Source organism: Pinus tabuliformis, chromosome 9 (assembly GCF_031772625.1).
Source record: "Pinus tabuliformis cultivar Carrire ecotype Pingquan chromosome 9, CPIR1, whole genome shotgun sequence".
In the NCBI taxonomy this organism is placed as follows: domain Eukaryota; kingdom Viridiplantae; phylum Streptophyta; class Pinopsida; order Pinales; family Pinaceae; genus Pinus; species Pinus tabuliformis.
In genome coordinates this window covers 773,479,095-773,503,621 of record NC_142307.1, presented here as the reverse complement: position 1 = coordinate 773,503,621, position 24,527 = coordinate 773,479,095, and the positions used below count along the sequence as shown (strand labels likewise).

The 24,527-nt window shown below is 39.6% G+C and overlaps 1 pseudogene; it reads right to left on the bottom strand.

Moving 5' to 3' along the window:
• Positions 1-10,484: 10,484 nt before the first annotated feature.
• LOC149151008 (ATP-dependent 6-phosphofructokinase 3-like) overlaps positions 10,485-24,527 on the bottom strand; it is a 37,097-nt pseudogene continuing 23,054 nt past the window's right edge.

The following is a 24,527-nucleotide window of genomic DNA, read 5'->3' as shown; positions in this document are numbered from 1 at the left end:
ATATTTAAGGACTTTTAAAGTCCGATATATGAGTTTTTGGTGGACTTTCTCTGTTAAAACACATTTTCCCTGTGTTTGACAGAGCGCGGCTGTTTCAGGAGTTTTAGAGGCTCGCGGCACTATGGCATTACAGAATGGTGGCCACCTCCTCTCTAGGCATTAAACAATGATTGAATAACACTGGCAGAGGGATTCTAAGCGTTCAAAAGCCAGGGAGACTGAGAGCCAAGGATGTGAAACAAACAGGCAGTGTGGTTGGCTTTAAAAGCCACAGACAGAGAGCATAATGGGGAGAGCAGTATTCAGGAAAATGCTGAGACAGAGTTGGGACAGAGAGCATTAGGGGAGTCTGTGTACTCATAGGGAACTTGAGAGGTTCAAGTGAACTCTTATTGTTGTATTCTGCTGTGTGTGAGGCTCAAATTGAGCTCACTGTTGTCAGCAAAACTCTACCTGAACACATAATAGAGGGGTCACCACTGAAGGCTGGATTAGGAGATGTAGCCCAGGAGTATTGGGTGAACTCCTTATTAAATTTAATGTGTCATGTGTTATTTATTATGTTTGTTTACTGCTTCATTGTCCATGCATTTCACAATCTTATCAATCCATTGCATATAATGACATAGACTAATCCATGCACATAAGTCTGTAATACCTTATTAATTGTCTTAGATCTCATTTTCAGATCATCAATGAAGGTTAAAACGAGTATGGATCCAAGCGACAGAGGATTAGGGATGGCAACACATTCACAGATGATTTGGACATGATCTGAGGAATGCCCTGGGCTTCCTTTGAACTTTTATATCCTTTTTACATGGTTTGTTTACAGATTTGGAATAGGTAGAGCAAGAGACAGGCGACAAAGTATTGGGGTTGGAAAAACATTCACAAATGCTTTGGACATGATCTGAGGAACACTTTGGGCTTCCTTCGAACTTTTATAACCTTTTTACGTGGTTTGTTTAAAGATTTGGCACAGGTAGAGCAAGAGATGGGATAAGAACAACGACTGGACTGAAGTGGACTTTTCTTGGTTACAACTACACTTTTCGACTAGAAGGAGCCGAAGACTCATCTCACACACAACATTTATATTAATTTTGTTTTCCTCTGTATACAGGGTTGAAAATTTGGTACAAGGTTGGTTGAGAACTAAGCAGTGGAAGGAGTAGTCTTCATGGGACTGTGTTCTAACAACCATATAGAAGTGGGTGAATGTGACATCCTCAAAAGAGATACAACAAATTTGTCGTATAATTAAGATTTTTCATTTTCTATTCTCATAGGGATATAATTAAATAGAAGACGAGTCAGGATGAAGTATTGGAGTGTCATATTGAGAATTATAGATTTCAAGATATGAAGGTGGGTGTAATTGTATGATTTCGACTCTCTGGTATTGGACCTTTGAATGGGTTTTTGACTACTCAAATCAGTATCCAGAGGTTCCGAAATTTGAATTGTTGGCCACGTCGAAGGGAGTTGGGTTGTTACACCTACCCTCTGACAATTCTGTCTTATTAATGGGCTCGTACTGGGGATTAAATTCAAAGGTACCCAGACTATTATAGAGCGGTGCATATTTTAGTGTGCCTCCTCTCTGCTTTCCCTTTCCGGATGGTTTGTTTTCTAGAGGGTGGTTTATGGAGGGCCCGATATTTTTCTTTTCCCGTTGGTGGCAGTAGGTTGCCTGCATGTGTGACAAGTGTCATAAGGTTCTGCGTTAATATGACTAGCGATATATCAGACATCCTAGAACCCTCTTCTCTGCTTTCCCCTGGTACTCTTATTGGGTTAACTATACAAGCAGAGCAAGAGGTCCATTGTCGGGTTAGTCATCGTTGAAGCTACCTTGCTCGGAGAAAACAAATGATTTATTACAAGGAACTAGTTTCATCCCAGGGCTAACACTGGATCCATGTAACTCTCTAGAAGTTGGGAGTGGAGTGGGGGTAGAAGGGGCATTCTAGGAGAGGTTGGGGAATCAGTTATACAGAGGGAAGAAACCTTGTAAAAAACCTTTGAAGACAACATTTGGGTCATCACTGCTTCTCCTGGGGGGATTCTTATTGGGGGAATGTAGAGCGCCTGAGGAACCATGCGTTGTTTGGGTGGTGGGTGCATTTACAGATGTTGGGGGAACAAATTAAGAGTTGGGTTGGTATGCATTGGTATCCTATCCTGAAATACTGCCCGAAGGTGAGTCTATTGTATAATGGGTGGATGGTTTTCCACTTCCTGTGTCTGGAGGACTCAGGGCGAATTATGGAGGAACCATGGGTAAAAGGCACTGGGTATTGGTTCTTCAGAGATGGCGAGTGAGTTTTGACCCTTTCTCCGAGACAACACACATGAATTTGGTATGGGCTAAAAATCCTTGTCTCCCCATTGAGTTGTGGAATTTGGTGGCGATAAAGGAGATTGCAGGTCGAATTGGGACTTTTATTTTCTGGGATGAAGGCAGTATGGGTAGTTGGATAAGAGGGTAGCATGGGTGCTTGTGGAGGTGGATATGGGAGAGGGTCTGTTGGTGGAATTAGAATTAAGGTGAAGCCAACATACCCTCTTGATTTAGATTGATTATTGGGGAGTGCCTTATATGTGTATGTGATGTTTGGAGATGGGTCATTTAATGGCTACCTGCAAAAATTCAGCAAACCAGTGATGGCGCCCGCATATAAAAGAATGGAAGGATGCAAAGCAGGGTACTATAGTGGAGGAATTTTCCCTGGAGGAGATGAAAACAGGTAATCCTATTTCGCACGCTTATGTTATTTCTTCTGTAAATGAAGTTGTCGAACATTCTACTATGGGTTTTGTTTTCCAATTTCCCCCTATTCAGGATTTGCATGGGGTGTGCTCTTCTTCCATGTTGTCCCCACATATAATGGCAGACTCCTTATTGGTAGGGCTAAGGTCAGAAAGTTCGAAGGACTTTCAAAATTTTAGTGCATTGAACTCTTTCGAGATTGGGGATTCTTCGGGAGGGGGTATATCAGCCTGGGGTGGGGGTGGGAGGTTAAAACGTTGTTTGAAAAATTTGGGTTCTCGTGGGATAGAGGGAGTTAGGTTTACTTCTTTGGATTCTTTGGGCTCTCCCAAGTCTCCTCCTAGGATGAGGGAGGAATCAGGCCTGTCTCCAGACAGGGAATTGGAGGAGTTATTAAGAGTGTCACAGGAACTTGTCTCATTGACTATCAAACGATCTTTTTTTTTTCTTCTGATTTTGTGGAGGTTGTATGCCCCTCATCTAGGCAGAATGTGACAATGTGGAAAAAAAGGGGACAAAGATACACAAAGGTCTCATCTTATGCTATGGAGCAGCTTGAGTTGCTTGCAAAAGGGACAAAGGATCCTGGTCATTCAGACCTATATTTTCCTTCTGTATATATCCCTTTGTCATCCCAGATTGATGGGGGAATAAAGACGGGGTCTTTCGAGTGCTTAGAGATGCCAAGACTGTTAAACGGGTTACTCCATGAATGTCCTCTCTCTGAATATCAAAGGCCTGGGAGTGGCCAGAAAAATAAGCTCCCTCCATGGTTTAATGATATCACAGAAACCTGCTCTGGTCTTTATTCAAGAGACCATGATAACACGAGAAAAAATGTGGGAGGCTCTCCTGTCAATATGTCATGGGTGGTGTGTGTGTATGCCACCGATGTCGCGGGTCTCTCGGGGGGATTAGGGTGATGTGGAACCCTTCCTATTTTGATCTAAGGGCTTATTCTTAGTGCACATGGATTATTCTATCGGGGTACGGGAAGGGCTCGAAGTGTTGAATTCGCTTCATCAACACATATGTGCCATATGTGGGCAAGCGAATGTTTTGGGAGTGGGTTGTAGGGTTGGGTTTGCTGGGTCTTGGGTCGGTCATTTTGGCAGGTGATTTAAATTTTTCTCTGGGTGAGGAGGAAATTTGGGGCTCCATGTAATTCCCTATTTAATCTTATCCTGCAAATTTTACTAAGTGTTTAAATTTCCTTAAAATATGGACTTATAATTATCAAGGAATATTGGCACATATCTACATTGGTGAAACTGTAAATTTGGTACTGATATAAATTTTGTTATTTACCTCCCCAAATTTTTAAATTTTGAGAAGACATAGTCCTCTCCAATTCATTACCAAATTATATATATATATATATATATATTCATACCTCATTCCCAAAATGTCCTCTCACATTTACTTGGGAGAAGACATGGTCCTCTCCAATTAATTACCAATTTATATATTCATCTCTCATCCCCAAAATGTCCTCTCACATTTACTTGGGAGAAGACATGGTCCTCTCCAATTAATTACCAATTTATATATTCATCTCTCATCCCCAAAATATTTACTTGGGAGAAGACATGGTCCTCTCTAATTAATTACCCAATTTTATATTCATATCACATTCCCAAATTTCCTCTCATGCTTACTTGGGCGAAGAGAAGTCAAATGTAAGGATGAGGGAGAAGTTATGACGTTAATGAGAGGTGGTTGAGGTGGAGAAGAGAAGGGGGCATAAAAGGAGAAGGATGAGGGGAGGAAGGGGAGGCTTGGTCTTGCTTTGGTTTTGGTTTGGTTGTGGTTTTGGGGGAATTGTTTGAGAAAGAGGAGGGGAGTATTATTCATCTTGGACACACTACATCTGGTTGGACTTGGGCTCGGAGGGCTAGGGAACCTGTGGAGGTTTCCTGGGCTAGGAATTACTTCCTAGTTGGTTGGGAGGTAAATCTAGTCGGTAGTCAAGAGGAGCGTTCCAGCAGGAGCAGCAGCTCAAGGGCATCTCCACCGGGCTATTGGTACATGTATTCCTCTATGCATAGATTACTCATGTAAGTGATTGAAATGAAATGTTCACTATTTAAATTGTAGGAATTAGATTTTAAATGGTAAATTATCATCGTTTAAATGTCTTGTTAGAAAATAAATTATTTCCCTTTTATTGCATTTAAAATTAGAGAATATAGATCTGGTAGAGGACCCTAGGAGGGGACCTTACACGTGGTATCAGAGCTTAGGTTCAAAATCTGGGCCTTGAAACCTGTTAATTTATCGAAAGTCATAGCCAAAACCAAAAAGAGTAGTACTCTCTTGATATCCCCAACCTAGCATATTTCCTATCATGTCGTGGAAGTAGTAAACAATATTCATCCGAATAATCAGATCAGAATGTAAGGAATGTCACCTCTGGAAAACTGATTCACGTTTTCAAATCACTAGATATAGCGGAAGGTATGCAATGTGTTGCAAGAATATCGGGAGTTTCTTCCTTCGATTTTTTTTTTCTCTCTCCAAAACAACAATCTGTTGGTACTCCAGGTCATATCTCAGAAAGTCATCCTCACAGTTTTCCACCATGTCTGCAAGATGCCTGAGATTTTTTCATGCACTCCATTGGAAGCCAGGACCTGTGTATTTACAACATCCTCATAACCAATATTTATATCTGCCACCAGAACCTGAGAAATCGCCACCAACTGTTCATCTTTTGTTCGTGCCATAGAATGCAGTAGCTTGTCCAAACAGTTTTACTGGAGCATCATAGTCATAATCCTTTCCATATTCAGAATGAAGGTATGGCGTGGACAGAGCTGAAAATACAAATCCAGCTATGATGTAATAAGATGGAGTCTTCCCCTTTATATGTGCAGGGACTAGGCGTTTGTGAGTAGAAAGCTCGATATCAAATTCATGATACTCAGAATCACATAGAATTGTGACTCTAGCATGCTCTCTTGTGTACTTCTTTGAAACAAGGTAGCTAGAACCTATGCGCTCCACTGCCTTTAACAGTTGCATATCTCGATTCCCAAATGGTTCGGCGTCACAGTTTCGAGCCCCTCCCATTCAATAATAGCTTTGCCTTCGCATAATCCCTGATAAAAATTACGCTGGTCCTCTAAGATTTGGGTTACCAAGTTTTCTGTTTGCCGTTCATCAGAGGATTTGGGTATCTGTCGCGGGAAAATAATGATTATCGTGACTGTCCTGGCGAACCGATCCCCATTGGTTTCGATTTGCAGAATCTGCGTGTATTTGGGCATGGGTTGAATCCCTTCTGCTGCATGGTAGATTATGCCAAATAAATATTTTTTTCTATAGGGTTTTACAGAGTCGATCATGTAAATTCAAGCCGGTTTCCCTTTGGTTTCTCCTTTTGGGAAAAGTTCCTGTGATTTTCAAGGGTTTGGTTATTGGTAGTTAATTGTGTGAAATCTTTACCCTAATCATGGTGGGAGCAGGTCCCTAGTTTTCAAGTCAGCTGTGGTTTTCAGAATTTCTTAGTTGAACAACTGGGTTTTAAGGGCAAATTATCATTCGTTTTATAAGTGGTTACTGGCTCTGCTTTTCTCTGGTTCTTTTTCTTTAGGGCTAGTCTGGGGGGGGGGGCTAAATATGCCTCTGGAAAATGAGACGGAATCCCGGCGCCATTTAGTGTGGAGGCGTTCGATGCCCAGGTCTCATGAAATAGATGACAGGGGTTGGACTTCTCTTCATATCGAAGCTCGTAGAGGCGATTTAAAGCAAGTCAGTTTCCATTGTCTTTTGCATTTTGTATTTTAATTTTTTTTAGCACAACAAAACATGCTTGGACACAACCCAAAAGCCCTCGGATGAAAGAACATCTACAATTCCTATTACACAAACTATAGAAGATGAAAATCATTTTCCCGTAAAACATATAGCATTTCCAATTTTGTCACATTTTATCCCATGAGAACCTGATGAACCAGGAAATTTTATAAGAGACACCCATCTAAAAACAAAGTGATAAAACCAACCAATATTAAATTTGACTTATTGTTTTCTTTCTCAGAAAAATGGGGTTCTATAGACTGTTAGTGTCAGTCTTTCCAGCCTTCCTCCAGTGATCAAATATGCTCTTACAAAGTGGTCTCAGAGTGTCAAGGTCAAATTTTGTCATTTCAAAGAGTTTTCAAGCAAAATTTGGTCACTAGGCATTAGGTCTAGGGTTTGCTTTCACTCCTTCTAAATTTGTCCAAATGTTGGTCCATGTCACCATTCAGCTGAGTTTATCATCATTCATAGGGTTGTCATCATCATGTCAAGTTCTAATGATTCATTTTACACCTTGTTCATGCTTCAATTGCGCCTAGGCAGGGTCATTTCCCTCTCCTAGGGTTTTGAAAGCTCATTTCTCTTGGACGGTCAAATCATCGGAAAAACTTGTATCCAGATCAAACACTTCCCCTATCCTTCATGTACCTTATCAAACACTTTCCATCACTGAGATCCCCCAAATTCCTCATTTTTGCACAAACCCTAGTTTCTTGCTACAACCTGGCAATTTTCTAGGTTTGGCCTGTGTTTTGCCCTTTTGGACCCCTTCCCCTCACTCAATCTTTGAGATTCCACTTTCCCCTACTTCCTAACATCCCTCCCTACTTCCAAAAATTTCCCCAAGAATTTAGAAGCCCCTTATCCCCTTCATTTCGCTTCATTTCGACAAAATTCCTTGTTTCACACATCGGGATAAGTTTCACTCAAAAGATGTTTTAGAGAAATAAAAGCTGAATTTTGGGAAACTGAGAGAGGTTTTTGTCCAGAACATGCCAAAGAAGAAAAACCTCCTTCACTTTTTGCACAGGTGTTATGGTTTGAGAGAAATGTCAAGAATATCGTTGCCTCAGGAGAATCAAAGACACCTCTGACATGACCTTGGGAAAATCAAGTTTTCTCCTAGCTTGGTTGGCCAAATGATTTTCTTGATGGGTAAAATGATAACTAGACACAAAGATATTTCCAATGAGCTATCATGATCTCAATTTAGGGTTGAGGAAGGCATTCAAAAGTTTACTGCAACAACACTCTTCCTTGAGGCAACCTCATTTGGCACTTTTTGACCAGTCTTGGGAGATTTTATTTTTGACAGGGAAAATGAACTCCAAATTGAAAAATTCTAGTTGGGTTGGAAATTAGACTCAAATACCTTTCCAACGAGATATCCTGCACCCGATTCCGACACCAGGAAGGCCTCCAAAAGCCTCCTGTAAAAGCGCGCGACCTGTTGGGCAAGCGCGACCTGTCAGAGGGGTCTTACCAGTTGGGAAAAAACACTGGCGCGACGTGTTGGGCGCGCGCGACCTGTTGGGAAATCATCCACAAAAAATTGCTTATAAACTGAAAATTGACCCCAAATCTCTTCAAGGTTGCAGGTAGGCCTCTAATCATCAAGGTTTATTGCTTGCTAAAGCTTGCATGAGCATGAAAATGTGTTTTAATGCCATCAATTTGAAAGGAGAAGTTCATGTGTATTTTGTTTAAAAATGTCAAAGTGCAAGTAAAGCTAGGGTTTTGTTTTGCTGCTCTTAAGGTCATCCCTTTCACTCCCATTTTTTCCCCACATCCCAACCATCTCCCTTGTCATTTTCACCTAATCTCCTTACCAAAAATATCAAAGTCCCTAAACCCTACCTCCTATGAAACCCCTACAAAATATGATTATGTGATGGTATATGTTTCATAATTGCTTCCTTAAATTCCCCTTTCATATGTATTTTCCCTAAATCCCTTCAAAAGTCCCCCTCCCTAACATCTCCCTTGTGTTTTTGTCCCCTTGGAGCAACATTTAAACAGTCAAAACAGCAGGGTATCCCAAGGGAGGATTTTATCTCTCGAGAGGCTATGCTTCTCCAGGTCAATGCTCATTTGGAGAGGTTGCTGGCCAAAGCACTAAAACGAAGGAAAAGGTCCGATCCCCTCCACATCTTGGCTGAGACTTCTTTGAAGGAACATGGTGTTAAATAACTCACTTCCAGCACAAAATTCTAAAAATTTTGAGCATTTTTGGTCATTTGTGATATTTTTTGGCAAAAAACAGGTTTTCTCCACCAACGGGTCGCGCGCTTTTCGTTGGGCAACTCCTTTTTGGGAAAACTCAACATTTTTGGATTTTTCATGCAAATATACACTTGCTCAGTCATTGCCAAGAAATTTCACCAAGTTTTGGGCCTCCAGAAAGTCAAAAAACAAGCAAAAAATGACTTTCTGCCACCTTTTTGACACACAGGAAGCAATCTTGGGAGATTGCAATTTTGGAGGGGCAAATGACCACCAAATTCAGAAATTCCACTTGGGTTGGAAAGTAGACATCCAGACCTTTCCAACAAGCCCACTTTTTCGTCATTTGGACACCTGGAAGTTCCTCAAAATCAGCTCCAAAGTAGTGCGACCCGTTGGGCAGTTTTCACAGGAATTCATCTACAGCTCAGGAATTCGCCCAGCTTTGACCAATTTTGACTTGTGATGGGATTTTTCACCCTCTTTGATGTAATTAATGTATTTTCATGTTGAAATGACACTTATTTACCTATTCTAGAAGATTCATTCATGAAATAGCAAACATTTAATGAATGAATTGGTTTCCTAGCTTATAGAGGCAAGTTGTTTTGACTGCCTAGATTTTAGTGCTCAGTTTAGAATTGGTTGAAACAGCTCCTAGAAGGATGAACTCGACCCCTAGAGGTGTTAGCTTGCCTATATTATGTATTTTCTTAGTCATTTTCAGAGGTTGGAGGGTTGGACTCTTGAGGGAGAAGCTTCTATTGTATTACTCATTGTATCTCTGCAATTTTGGCAAAGGAAGAAAGACCAGGGTTTTGCAGTCCTTTTTGGGATTCCTGTGGTTACATGTATTGATGGTGTGTTTCTCTTTGCACTTGTAAATTTGTTATGTGATTCATCATCTTACTTTTTCTTCTGCAAATTAGGCGAACGAAGTGTTAAAGTAGAATTCATGATTGTCATGCTCTGCTTTTAAGTTTGCTTAATATTTATGTTTTCATCTGTCTAAAGAGAACTCTTGAAGGTTTCTTGCTCTCTTTAGCTCCTTACCGGTCATTTCCTATCCATTCACTTAATTCAAAGGCATCAATACAGTCTCCTACCTTGCCCCAAAGAACCCCCTGCAAAAACTGTGTCCAATCCCCGCACCCAGAATTGCCTTTCCCCAACTTTCCACCAAAACCCTAAAAATCCCAAATCAAACCTTTTATCAGTTTACTAGGCTAAAATCAGTGTTTCCTTATTGGTTATCTCGCCCGTTGAAGATCTTTACCGAGATAGACCGGAGAGAGCCCTCTCCTGCCCCGTAGGGCTAGCTACGAGGCTAAGTGGTTTGATGTTGCCTTGAAGTTTACCTTTCTCAGCCTGAGGTGAAATTTCGAGCGCTAACACAGACTAGGAAAACAACACCAGGAGACAGTACGTAGGCCCAACACTGTATGCCAGCTCCCTGTAACTCAGAAAACTCTCCCAGTTGTCATTAGTTCGAATGTCTTGCCCAGATATTGGTCTCTGCTCTGAAAGAATGCCTCAAGCCCAACCAATGAAGAAGGGACTCAACTCCAAGTATGTCGTTGCCATTTCTCTTTGAAATAATACCCAGTAGAAATAGGTAAGTGCCCACGACTCCTTCTACAAAGATACACGCTACCCCAGCAAACATAGGGTATTCGACCAGTCAGATAAACTTTGAGTTTTCAGAGAGCCATAAGCCAACATCAAGAAGTAACCAATTTCCTGAGGCATCACGTGAATCCATATTTTTCACACTCTCAGCAACAAGTTCATGTCTAGCGCCTTCAGCTACAACTATAACCATGTGTCCATTTTCCTTCAAGCATTTTTCAACAAATTCATAAAGGCCACCTTCACCTTCAAGGTAAAATGGTGATTTTGGGATTAGACAACAATCCACATCCCGGCTTGCAAGTGTGGCATACATGGCAAGGTACCCACTGTAGCAACCCATGAACTTGACAAGGCCTATGCCATTCTTAACGCTCTCTACTTCTAACATGTGCCAGAGTGTTGAATAGTCGTGGGCGGGGATTGAACGCAGGTCTCGTGTGCCCAAGTGGTACCTTACCCCAATGGAACTTGGGCTTTACCACCAATGGCCCAATAGCCATTTATGAGCCGTTGGGCTTCCTTGCAATATCGTTGTTAATAGCTTTGGGGATTCCCGCAACTACAACTTTCAAACCACGCTTCCAGATTTCCTCATAAATAACAACTGCTCCTCTTTGGGTTCTATCCCATCCAATTATATAAACTTGATTAATGCCATGGTCTAGAATGTTGGCAACTATTTTGATGTCTCGTGACCACCCCTTGAAGTGCCAAGAATAGTGCCTCCACGTTTGTGAATATCCTTCACAGTCTTTGGTGTTAATGGAATGGTATTGCGAGCATAAAACCCTTTGTATCCTCCCTCAATCCCGATGATCTCTTGAACTCCATGCATATTATATAATCCACATACGATTTCTCGTATGACAGTATTCAGCCCCAGACATAATCCACCAAATGTTAAATCATGTTCGAGTAGCTGTGGCATTTTTGTCGCGATTTTATCCAGTAACAAGATGTTAAATCATGTCCGAGTAGCTGTGGCATTTTTGTCGCGATTTTATCCAGTAACTAGATGTTAAATCACGTCTGAGTAGCTATGGCATTTTGTCACGATTTTATCTAGTAACCAGATGTTAGATCACGTCCGAGTAGCTGTGGCATTCTTGTTGCGATTTTATCCAGTAACCAGATGTTAGATCACGTGATTTTATCCACCACATGTTACCACACAAGCACACACTTCATCCATTCTCGAGGACCTGCCCGACGAAAGTGAACTCCTCTTGGGCTGTTCAATCGCACAACATTATCGTTTGCAACTAAATCATTAGGATTGAAAAAGTATTGCATGACAGATGAATAAGCAGGATTATCTGGCAAGGGGTTTGGATTTTAGTTTTCTAGGCGTAATAGTCTAAAAATAAATATAAAAGTATGTTCACATCATTGCTTGACAAATTATTCAATAAAATGCATCTCTTTAGAACCTTGTCATACGCATTTGATCCAATAGGAGTCCTCGTTCGTGAAAAATGCCCATGACTTCCTCCAAGTGTTAGGTTCATTATAAACTATGCATTTTCTGAGTTTCAATTAGTTAGAGTTGAGGATAAAGAGTACAGAATGCAATGGCATTGACATGGTAATGGAGTTTAAATTTTTTGGATGTTAATGTTTTCCTCCTTGTAACTAGAGGAATTTGGTAAATGGTCTCATTCATACTCTAAAATATACTCATATAATATGGAGTCCAATGCATTGCACAAAACATAATTCTCTTTTCTCTCAGTAGATTTTAATACATTGAAGTTGTCAAATGTGAACAACAATAGATTGGTATGTTAGAATCACATACAATATACGACACTATTATCTTAAAAGCATGTAGCACTAGCCATTCTATATACATCAATTGGATAGTATACATCTAACAATAATGTCAATATTGAGTTGATTGAGACAGCTAGGCATCCACTTTGAAAACTAATCTAACGTTGTTGATGGAATTTAAAAAGGGCACCTAGTTATAATAATGTAAGTTAATGTTTATGTGAATGCTCAAAATGAATAAGATGGATTTAGTATGATTGTTTCGGGATATCTAAGGATATTTGAGGGTGACTAGTAGTGTGTGGTAGCACTTGCTTAGATAGCAATGGGGGAGGATTTAGTAGACCCACAGTTATCATCTCTATATTAGAAATAGTCATTTACAAGTATAACAAAAGGAAAACTTGCATCTATCATTATGCAAAACATGTGTGAGCCGAGTAAGAATTGAGGGGGTCCTAAGTTGTGCTAATAAGTCTTACGTATCATACAGATATTTGAACAATTCAAAATGGTGAGGACGCGAAGAAATCAAGGTCAGGGAGAGTCATTACAAGGACCTCCTACAAATAACCCATTACCTTCAATGGAGTTGACTCTCATCTTGCGTTCCCTAGAAGCAATTAATGAGACCTTAAAAGGGCGCCAAACAAATGAAGTGGAAGTGGAGCACCCTCCCTCAGGGTTAGGAAATCTCGAGGGGTCAAGAGACTCTGATAGAGGACCTCCAATCGAGGACATTACTAGGGAGCTCCAGAAGATTAAGCCCCCAGAGTTTGCAGGAGGTCATGCCAATGAACGTGCAGAAGCACGGTTAGAAGGAATGAGAAGGTGCTTTGCACTAAAGGATTACAATTCCAATTCAAAAGCTAAAATAGCAATATTCCAACTCAGAGATAGTGATCTAAATTGGTGGGGTAACTTGGAGCATCAACTACACCTCACTCCAGACACAATTACTTTGGAATTATTTGAGGAGAGATTCAGGAAAAAGTACCTGCCAACATATTATGAAGAACAATAGGTAGGAGCCTTCCATGCCCTAGTACAGGGAAATTGTATAGTAGAAGAATATGAAATTTGATTCATGGAATTGGTCAAGTATGTATCCTACATGGATACTGACCAACGCCAAGCAGATCATTTTATTTATGGATTGAACCCTAAGATTAGGGCAATGGTGCGGATGTGGAAACCATCCTCAGTTGCAGAAGTTGTAGAACAGGCTCGTTATGTCAAAGAACACTTAGACTTAAAAGGTGGAGGCAAAGCCATTTTTCCACGCCAACCAGGGTTTATGGGGAAGGCCCCTTATACCTTCCCCAGGGGAGGAAATTTGAGGCCATCACCATATGGAAACATGGTTGTACCTAGAGCACCAACAGTGGGGATTTCAATGGTTACTAGTGCAGCTTCACCCGCAGCTTCAAGGGCACGTACAAATCAAAGTCATATGCGAGGAGAAACAAGTGGGGGCAAGGGTCCTAGGGGAAGGAACTCTTTCCAAAGAACTCCACAACATTCGGTTCAAGGTCTACCGCACATCACTTGTTGGGGATGCAGAGGACCTCATTACCAGCGGGACTGCCCTGAGTTACAAGCTGGTAACAACCATAGAGAAGGAAAAGCACCAGTGGGGGGGGGGGGGGGGGGGGGGGGTGCAAGTAGCCACCATCGAATCTATGCAGCAGTTGATAACCAACAAGTTGAACACCAGTCTGCCATGGTAGAAACCTCAAGTATGATAAACAAAGTAAAAGTTAAAATTTTGTTTAATTCTGGTGCTACAGATAGTTTCATTTCACGAGTTGCATTAGAAAAATGTGGGTTGGTAGCCTATGAGCACGATGACTTTAAACAAGTTGAGATGGCTTCTAGGATAAAACAAGCAGTAGGACCTAGTGTTGACCAATTTCAAGTAAACCTCAAGGTGTGTATGACTAAGTTGAAGGCATACGTCACAACATTGGGGACGTATGATGTAATTATTGGAATGGATTGGCTAGAAGCACATTGAGCTTTGGTAGACTGTTTCAAGAAGAAGGTGATTTGTTTAGATGATGAAGGTAGGCCAATTGAGATTTTTGGAATCAAGAGGGGAGTGTCGCTACGATTCATATCCATGATGAAGGTAAAACGTTGTCTCCGACAAGGTTGCAAGCTATATGTGGTTGAGGTTGTAAGTGACTAGAAAGGACCCTTTCTAGATCAACATCCAATTTTTTCATAATTCAAGGATGTTTTTCCTAAGGAATTGCTTGGATTACCTCCTGTAAGGGAGATTGATTTCACAATCGACCTAAAACCTGGTGCCGAACCAATATCTAAGACACCCTATAGGATGACAACTCCAAAACTTTGTGAGTTGCAGATGCAGTTAAAAGAGCTCTTAGACTTGGGATTTATCAAACCTAGTATTTCACCTTGGGGTGCACCAGTGATTTTTGTCAAGAAGAAGGATGGTTCCTTGCGGCTATGCATAGATTATAGGGACTTAAATAGAGCCACAATAAAGAATAGGTACCCGATACCTCAAATAGATGACCTATTTGATCAAATGAAGGGAGCAGCGGTTTTATCAAAGATCGGTCTACGATCTAGATACCACCAATTGAGTATTAAGGAAGATGACATCTTAAAAACTTCATTTCAAACTCGGTTTGGGCACTATGAGTTTGTAGTTGTTCCATTTGGTTTAACCAATGCACCAGCAGTATTCATGAGCCTCATGAATGGTGTGTTCAGGAAGTATTTGGACCAATTTTTGCAAGTCTTTCTCGACGACATTCTTGTGTATTCCAAGAATGAAAAGGAGCATGAAAAGCACCTAAGGGTTGTCTTGACTTGCTTAAGGAAAATCAATTGTATGGAAAATTGTCAAAATGTTCCTTCTTTCAGAAGAAAGTTCATTACCTTGGGCACATCATTTCAGGAGAAGGGATTTCAGTTGACCCGGAAAAGGTGAAGGCCATAATGGATTGGCCAGTACCAAAAAATTCCCATGAGGTGCGTAGTTTTATGGGGCTAGCAGGGTATTATCACAGGTTTGTGGAAGGGTTTTCAAGGATTGCAAAACCCATCACCACATTACAGTGAAAGGGGGTCAGGTATGAATGGGCATATGAATGTGACACTGCATTCACAGAACTAAAGAGGTTACTAACTAGTGCACCGATCCTTCGAGTACCAGACATGGAAAAATACTTCACTGTCTGCACCGATGCTTCGCGCAAGGATTGGGTGCAGTATTGATGAAAGAATGCGAAGTAATAGCTTACGCATCTAGAAAATTGAAGAAACATGAAGAGTTGTATGCTACCCATGACTTAGAATTAGCAGCAGTGATGTTAGCCTTGAAATTGTGGAGACACTACCTCATTGGGAGAATATTTGAGTTAAGAACATATCATCAAAGCCTGAAGCATCTCTTCACTCAAAGGGATTTGAATGCTAGACAAAGGCGGTGGAGCGAATTCATGAGTGAGTATGATTTTGAGATCTCATACATCAAGGGAAATGAGAATGTGGTGGAGGATGCATTAAGAAGGAGATCACGAACCTTCTCCATAGTAGCCTTAAAGGTAAATTTAAGGGAACGTGTGTTGGAGAAACTCTTTGAAGATAGTTGGTATCTAAAGGTCATCTCAGCACTCCAGAGTGGGAAGCAGATAAAACCAAAGTTTGAGGGATATGTCCTTGACCAGATGGGCTATTGAGATTTCAAGGGAGAATGTACGTACCTAAGGAAGGGGGTATAAGAAGAACCATCCTCGAAGAGTCACATAGAGAACTCTATTGTGCACACCCTAGAGTAAAGAAGATGTATGCATACATGAAGAAACTCTTCTTTTGGGTAGGCATGAAGCATGACATAGTCCAGTTTGTCACCAAATGTCTTGAATGTCAATGAGTGAAGGCTAATCATCGCCATCCAACAAGAATCCTATAACCACATGACATCCCTATATCTAAATGGGAGGTAATTTCCATGGATTTTTTTGTGGGTTTGCCACTCACTTCATAGAGGCACAAGGCTATATTGGTTATAGTTGATAAATTTACCAAAAGTGCCCATTTCATTCCAATAATAGACACTTATGATGTTACTGATGTGGCACGAGCATTTATAAGTGAAGTTATTCAACTACATGGGTTACCCACAAAGACAATTTCTGATAGAGACTCTCGATTTACATCTAGGTTTTGGACAAGTTTGCAATCAGCACTAGGGACTCAGTTGAACCTGAGCACTGCATATCATCTAGAAACAGATGGGCAGACTGAAAGAGTAAATCAGGTTCTGGAAGACATGCTTAGGATGTATGTCATGGATAATTAGACTCAGTGGGATGCCTCCTTATCAAGCTCTATATGGAAGTCCATGTAGGACGCTGTTGAGGTGGGAAAAGTTGGAGGACCGAGTAATAGTTGGCCTAGAATTATTTCAAGAAATGGAGGAACAGGTAAAGTAGATTCGACAAAGGTTAAAGGAAACACAAGATAGACATAAGATTTATACTGATTCACATAGGATTGATCGCAGTTATGAAGTAGGGGACCAAGTTTTTATTCGTATTTGACCCAACAAAAGCACCATTTGGTTTGGGAAGGGGATGAAATTGTCACCTCGGTTCGTAGGACCTTTTAGGATCAAGGAGAAGATTGGACCAGTTGCCTATCATCTTGTACTTCCACCCCATTTACATAAAACTCATGATGTTTTTCATGTATCTATTTTACGACATTATGTTTCTGATGAATCTCACAAATTGGATTGGAGGGAATTGCAGGTCTCGGACATGGGAACCGTAGTGGTTGAACCATTACGCATATTGGAAAGTAGGGTTTGACAGCTCACACGTCGCACAGTGGACCAAGTTAAGGTCCAATGGGACAAGTATAGCCCCAGATCTGCTACCTGGGAGGATGCAGAGACTATACGTCGGGACTACCCCTCACTTTTTGAGAATCTGTGATGCCCATTTTTTTTGACTTAGACAGATACCTATGTTAAGGTTCTATTTTGCAGTTCCATGTTATAAATTTATGAACATTATGTAATATTGATGCGTTTGGTTGGACACGTGAAACTATCTATATAAATCAATTGATGGATTTGGTATTGATGATGGAAATGGTTGATGTATGGCCTAAATGTATGACTCACTTAGTGATGAATTAGCTAGTGCGTGACTTATCAAAATTATTTTGTTTCATACATGGCTAAAGTGGATATGATTTGTTTAAATGAATGAATTAGTGAATTTATGATTTATTTCCAGTATGAACTGCAAGATTGACATGTGGATACTAGACTTAATAACATGATGATTAAAGATCATTTATATATCTTATTGTTATACAAATACATGAATGAGAGCTAACACGCAGGTTGGAAAGAACTATATGATAGTCGAGATCTACTCTTCCATTGAACGAAGGTCAAGACATCTCATGGGGAAAGGTATAATGTACATTGTTCTATTACATTTGGTATCTACTTGATATGAAATATTATGACATGAGTAAAATGTAAATGACAGGTGGCAAGACGACCTGAATGGATTATTCAATGACAAGTCCAACCAATGCTGTAGTGTGGTCCATATTAGGGCGTTGACCCTAGTTGTGAGGAGGGGTGGAGGTATTTCCCACTGTGTAACCTCCAAACCTGGAATCGTGGGAGGGCAGTGGTGGACACGCTCCCCTAGACGTGTGATGATGATTTTCAGTTGCTTGCTGGAGAAGTTAGGTCGATATAGTTGACGCTTCCGCCATGTTGGTTTTATCAGTGGTTAGATTGGTATAGCCGATGCCACCGTATATATCAACAGAGGATGGATAGGGTGGGAACGGAAGTAGGTCAGGAGGGATAGGAAGATATAGATCAGTTGGAGACTCTTGATGGGAAGGAATGTCATTGTCTGACTTATCAAATTTTACTACTATAACTCTCTCTCCATTTGTTATCCCTTATTGCCAAACTGCTTCGAACTCTTGTATCTTTTACACTCTAACTTTGGGACGAAGTTTTCTAAAGGAGGAGTGTATGTAATGCCCTATTTAATATTATCCTGCAAATTTTACGAAGTGTTTATATTTCCTTAAAATGTGGACTTATAATTATCAATAAATATTGGTACATACCTATATTGGTGAAACTGTAAATTTGGTACTGATATAAATTTTGTTATTTACCTCCCCAAATTTTTAAATTTTGAGAAGACATAGTCCTCTCCAATTCATTACCAAATTATATATCTATATATTCATACCTCATTCCTAAAATGTCCTCTCAGATTTACTTGGGAGAAGACATGGTCCTCTCTAATTAATTACCAATTTATATATTCATCTCTCATCCCCGAAATGTCCTCTCACATTTACTTGGGAGAAGACATGGTCCTCTCTAATTAATTACCCAATTTTATATTCATATCACATTCCCAAATTCCTCTCAGATTTACTTGGGAGAAGACATGGTCCTCTCCAATTAATTACCAATTTATATATTCATATCTCATCCCTAAAATGTCCTCTCACATTTACTTGGGAGAAGACATGGCCCTCTCCAATTAATTACCAATTTATATATTCATCTCTCATCCCCAAAATATTTACTTGGGAGAAGACATGGTCCTCTCCAATTAATTACCCAATTTTATATTCATATCACATTCCCAAATGTCCTCTCATGTTTACTTGGAAGAAGAGAAGTCAAATGTAAGGATGAGGGAGAAGTTATGACATTAATGAGAGGTGGTTGAGGTGGAGAAGAGAAGGGGGCATAAAAGGGGAAGGATGAGGGGAGGCTTGGTCTTGCTTTTGGTTTTGGTTTGGCTGTGGTTTTGGAGGAATTGTTTGAGAGAGAGGAGGGGAGTATTATTCATCTTGGACACACTACATCTGGTTGGACTTGGGCTCGGAGGGCTAGGGAACCTGTGGAGGTTTCCTGGGCTAGGAATTACTTCCTAGTTGGCTGGGAGGTAAATCTAGTCGGTAGTCAAGAGGAGCATTCCAGCAGGAGTAGCAGCTCAAGGGCATCTCCACCGGGCTATCGGTACAGGTATTCCTCTATGCATAGATTACTCATGTAAGTGATTGAAATGAAATGTTCACTATTTAAATTGTAGGAATTAGATTTTAAATGGTAAATTATCATCGTTTAAATGTCTTGTCAGAAAATAAATTATTGCCCTTTTATTGCATTTAAAATTAGAGAATATAGATCTGGTAGAGGACCCTAGGAGGGGACCTTACACTCCAAATTGTAGCTGATGGCTTATCTGACTTCTTTAAAGGTCTGATGGCAGATTCAACACTTATTGATGTGATCCCAGTCCCTATGGCGTTGACATGGAGGAATGAAAGGATGGGGTCAAAGGGGATTTCAAAGCGCTTGGATCAATTTTTGATCAGTCAAGACTTATTGAGGTACTTTGTGGGGATTCAATCCAAAATAGTATCTTCGTTCACATTTTACCACATGCCCATCAGATTATCTTGGTCGACTATGGTGGGTCGGAGGCCTTTCCCTTTTAAATTTAATACCAGGTGGTTGAAGGATCCTTCTTTTGAGGAGATGGTACATAGGGTGTGGAAGCGCGACATTTCTCCTGAGAGGGGTGACATCATGTCTAATTTTTCCAAAAAACGAAAGGGACTAAAAATTGAAGTTAGAGTGTGGGTAAAAAATCAGAGTATAGGGGAGATGAAAGCTTTGGCTCACATAGAAGATTCTCTTCGGGCATATAATGATCCTCGAGATCAGTTGTTATTTTTGGAATTATATCACTCGAAAATATTAGAATTGGAAGGTGTTAGGTCCCTATACTGCTAGTGTAACCCCTTATTGTTATTAGTGCAACCCCCTTATTGTATTATTGTACCCATATAGTCCCCATGTTGTTATTATTGTGCCCCATAAAATCCCACTATTGTTATTTTGTGCCCCTACAATATTATTGTTATGAAGGCTCTGATTATATTGGCACCCCTTAGACTCCTATATATAGAAAGGAGGTCTTGTCATTTGTATCATCCAAGAATTGTTCATTTATGTAATGTAAATGATGTTTCCCCCTCGAAGAGGCTGATTTTTAGGTCGATGATCTATCTTTTCTATCTTTTGTGAGCTGGTTTCATAACATTTGGTATTAGAGGTTTGGATTCTAGGGTTTTGCTACTCCAAATAGGTCATCATGGAATTTTCGCTATAACATTTTCTCTACGCAATTTCAGAAGCTAAAAAAGACCCATTTGAGTTGAAGCCATTCTGAACCTCGGGTCCCAATTTTAGATCTTGTCTCGCTATATTTTTAGAGATATGATCTGAGGAAGTTAGGGTTTTTTCAAGCTCCATAATTCCATCGCAAATAGGTCATTGTGGAATTTGCGCTATAATTTGTTTTCTATGAAGGTTCAGACTCTGAAATTAAAACCCATTTGAGCCGAAATCTTGATGAAGCTCAGACCCAAATTTCAATCTTGTTTTTCTATATTTGCGGAGATATGGTCCAAGACATTTAGGGTTTTTGCAGGCTCCCGAATTACATCCCAAACGGGTGACCTAGGGAAAATAGTCATAACTTTCTCTCTGAGCATTAGATTGAAATTTCGTAAAACGTTACAGAAATAGGATGATCTTTAGTTGTATTTGTATTGGTTTTAGGTCCTAAGGTAAAAATAGTGACATGTGGAACTTCGTACAAGTTCGCTCAACTGAACCCGTCTATAATCAGGTCATTATGGGAGATTTGACATAACTCTTCCTTGGAGAATCCAATCTTGATTAGACTTGTGGGTTTGGAAAGAGGACTCATAGGGCTACCGCAGGAGGAAATTTCATACCTTGGAGATCTAAAATTACATAGATACAGTAGATTCAATTTCGAACTCCTACAAAGTGAAAAAAATGTGTAGTCTTTTTAAAATTTTGCATAAGTTTGGTTCGAAAAATTAGTTTGAAGGAATTCAAAGGACATAGTGAAGCACAATTATCATTAATTGATGCCCCAAAGAAAGAAAATGGAAACACCTAGTAAGCAACCTGAAATCTCTAGCATGACTCATGAAGAAGAGGAAGAAATGCAACATGATATATCAAAATTATGAGACCAAGTGCAACATATTTCACTCTCACAAAAAGTAACAGAAGCTAAGATGGACAATTTAAAGAAAGGCATGGAAGCTAAGATGAATGGTATGGGATCTAAGATGAATGGCGTGAAAGCTAAGATGGATGGCATGGAAGCTGAGATAGAATCAAAACTTAAAGGCAACATGGAAGATTTGAAGATAGATTTGACAAAGTTGTTACAAAAAATGCTTACTAATAGCGAAAGGGTAGTAAAGGAAACTCATGATGAGAACAAAAGAAATGTTAATCATGATTTCACAAACTCTAATGTTGGATTAAAGACTCGCCATGTTCTAAATATTGATATGAGGAAGTTTGATGGCAAGGATCTTGTAACATGGATACTACAGATGGAGCAATATTTCGATCTCCATAATGTGCAAAACACACAAAATGTATGCATTGCGACTTTATATTTGGAACCAAATCAGTTTGTATGGTATCGATGGCTTTAATCTCGTAAAAAAATTGTCACTTGGGCAATTTTTATAGAAGAAATGATAACACATTATGAGGATACAAAAATAAACACCTTTTTTAGCTAATTGATAAATCTCAAACAAAAGGGTTCAATGATGGAGCACATTGAGGACTTCCAAAAATTGAATATAAGGGTAAAAGATATTCCAAAGGAACATAGGATTGATGTGTTCATAGGGACTTTAAAGGATAACATCCAACATGAGGTTCTCCTTTGGGAACCTTATTCATTGGAGAAGGCATTCAGGTTGGCAATAAAAATGGAAAGCAAAAATATGGAAACAAGGAAGCCTACCACTCACAACTATAAAGATGGAAGTGTTGTTGCCCCTAGCCTTCCACAACCTACAAGGTTGACACCACAATAATTGCAAGAAAAAAGAGCAAAAGGGATTTGTTACAGTTGTGATAGAAAATACACTAAAGGTCATAAGTGTGCTGAGAAGAAATTATTTTACATAGATTGTGAATAAAGGAAGAAAATGAACAAGAAACGTCAAAAAAAGATGATATACACTAGGAACAAACCCTAGAGAAAGAATAAATGAATCCGACCATATCTTGTAATGCATTGGCCGGAATTACCACTCCTCAAACTATCAAGATAGAAGGACATATCAAGAAGAAAAAGGTAATAGTGTTGATTGATTTGGGTAGTACCCATAATTTTATTCATTGTAAGATAGCCAAGGAAGTGAACTGCTTCCTATATCCAACACTAGAGTGTCAAGTGATGGTTGCAAGTGGAGTAACCATAAATTGCTCTGGAAAGTGCCATAGTATCAAGCTATCCATGGGAGAATATGTATTGAACAGCCCAATGCTTTCCATTCCAATGGGTGGTGTTGATGTTGTACTAGGAGTCCAATGGCTACAATCCTTGGGTACAATAGCTTTTAATTTTCAAGAACTTTTCATGAGTTTTTTTTTCGGAAGGAAAGGAAGTTGAATTAAGGGGTAACACAGGGAAACCGGGAAATATATTCAGCTCTAACGGAATAACAAATCTTCTAAATAAAGAACAATGGGACGTAATTACACAATTATGTTCGCTAGAGGTTCCCACATCGAAATCATCTATTTCTCCATATCTCCAAAAATTCTTGGACAATCATTCCAAGGTATTTGAGACTCCCAAAGGCCTCCCACCTATTAGTGATCATGATCATGCTATTTATTTGATTCCAAGAAGTGTTCCTCCAAACATCATGCCTTACAGATATCCCTATGCCCAAAAGAGTGAAACTGAACATATGGTTGCAGAAATGCTAGAGGCTAGTATAATTCAACCCAGTCAAAGTTCTTTCTTTGCTGCAGTAGTATTGGTGCACAAGAAGGATGGGTCATGGCGCATGTGTCCGGATTGTAGGGAACTCAACAAGCTCAGTATTAAAGATAAATTTCCCATTCCTGTCATTGATGAATTATTGGATGAATTGCATGGATCAATTTACTTCACCAAGTTGGATCTTTGTTCAGGATATCATCAAATCAAAATGAAGACTGAAGACATTCCGAAAACAACATTTAGAACTCATGAGGGTCATTATGAATTTTTGGTCATGCCTTTTGGCCTTACCAATGCACCTTCTACATTTCAAGGTTTGATGAATTCCATTTTCAAACCCTTCCTTAGAAAATTTGTGTTAGTATTTTTTGATGATATACTAATCTATAGCAAGTCTTGGAAGGATCATGTTCAACATGTTACATTGGGGGATTTTTGAGGTCTAAAGTGGGTCTCCAAAGGAAATTATAAAATAATAATGGAAATAATAAAATAAGATTAGATTACATCATCAAATTTTAGAGGGAAAAAAGACAACTATTTTTTCAACTCGTATTTTCAATTTATCTTCATATGGGTTTACTCAAATTTCAAGCTGAAACACTCATTGGATGGAGAATTTGATTCCTCATCCAAGAAGTACCCATGTTGCATACTTTTGATGGACGCTGCTACACGAAAAATAACGAATACATGCAAAACGTGATTGCAATCACGTTTTTTCACGTATTTCTCATTTTTTGTGTAGTAGGGTCCATAGAAAGTATTCAATGTGGGTACTCCTTGGATGAGTAATTAAATTTTGCATCCAATGAGTACTCCCTCTCGAAATTTGAGTATAAACTTAGGGAGATAAGTTGAAAAAAAGAGTTGAAAAAGTAGTTTTATTATTTTATTTTTTAATCTTTGTACTTTTTAACTCCAAAATTGGTGAATCATTCCCATGGTTGACATCATCATCTTGAATCCTATTGGTTCTTATAAAGTTTATTTTGGTTGTACATTTTTCTTAGGAGGCCCATTTTTGACCTTAAAAATCCCCTAATGACAGGGTGCTCAAACTATTGGAGGAGAAACAATTATATGCAAAAAGTTCCAAATGTTTCTTTGGAGTACAAGAGGTGGAATATTTGGGTCATATTGTATCTCATGAAGGCATTAAGGTAGACCCTAGCAAAATTAAAGCCATTAAGGAATGAAAAATCTCCACATCCAAAAAGAATTTGCGAGGATTTCTCGGGTTGACAAGGTATTATAGCAAGTTTGTTAAGAATTATGGGAGAATAGCAGTGCCTCTAACAACATTATTAAAAAAAGATGCATTTTCATGGACTCCAGAAGAAATGAAATCCTTTGTTGGGATAGGGTCCGTAGGGTTAGTTTTGGGGTTAGTTTAACCCAATTTTGTAAAA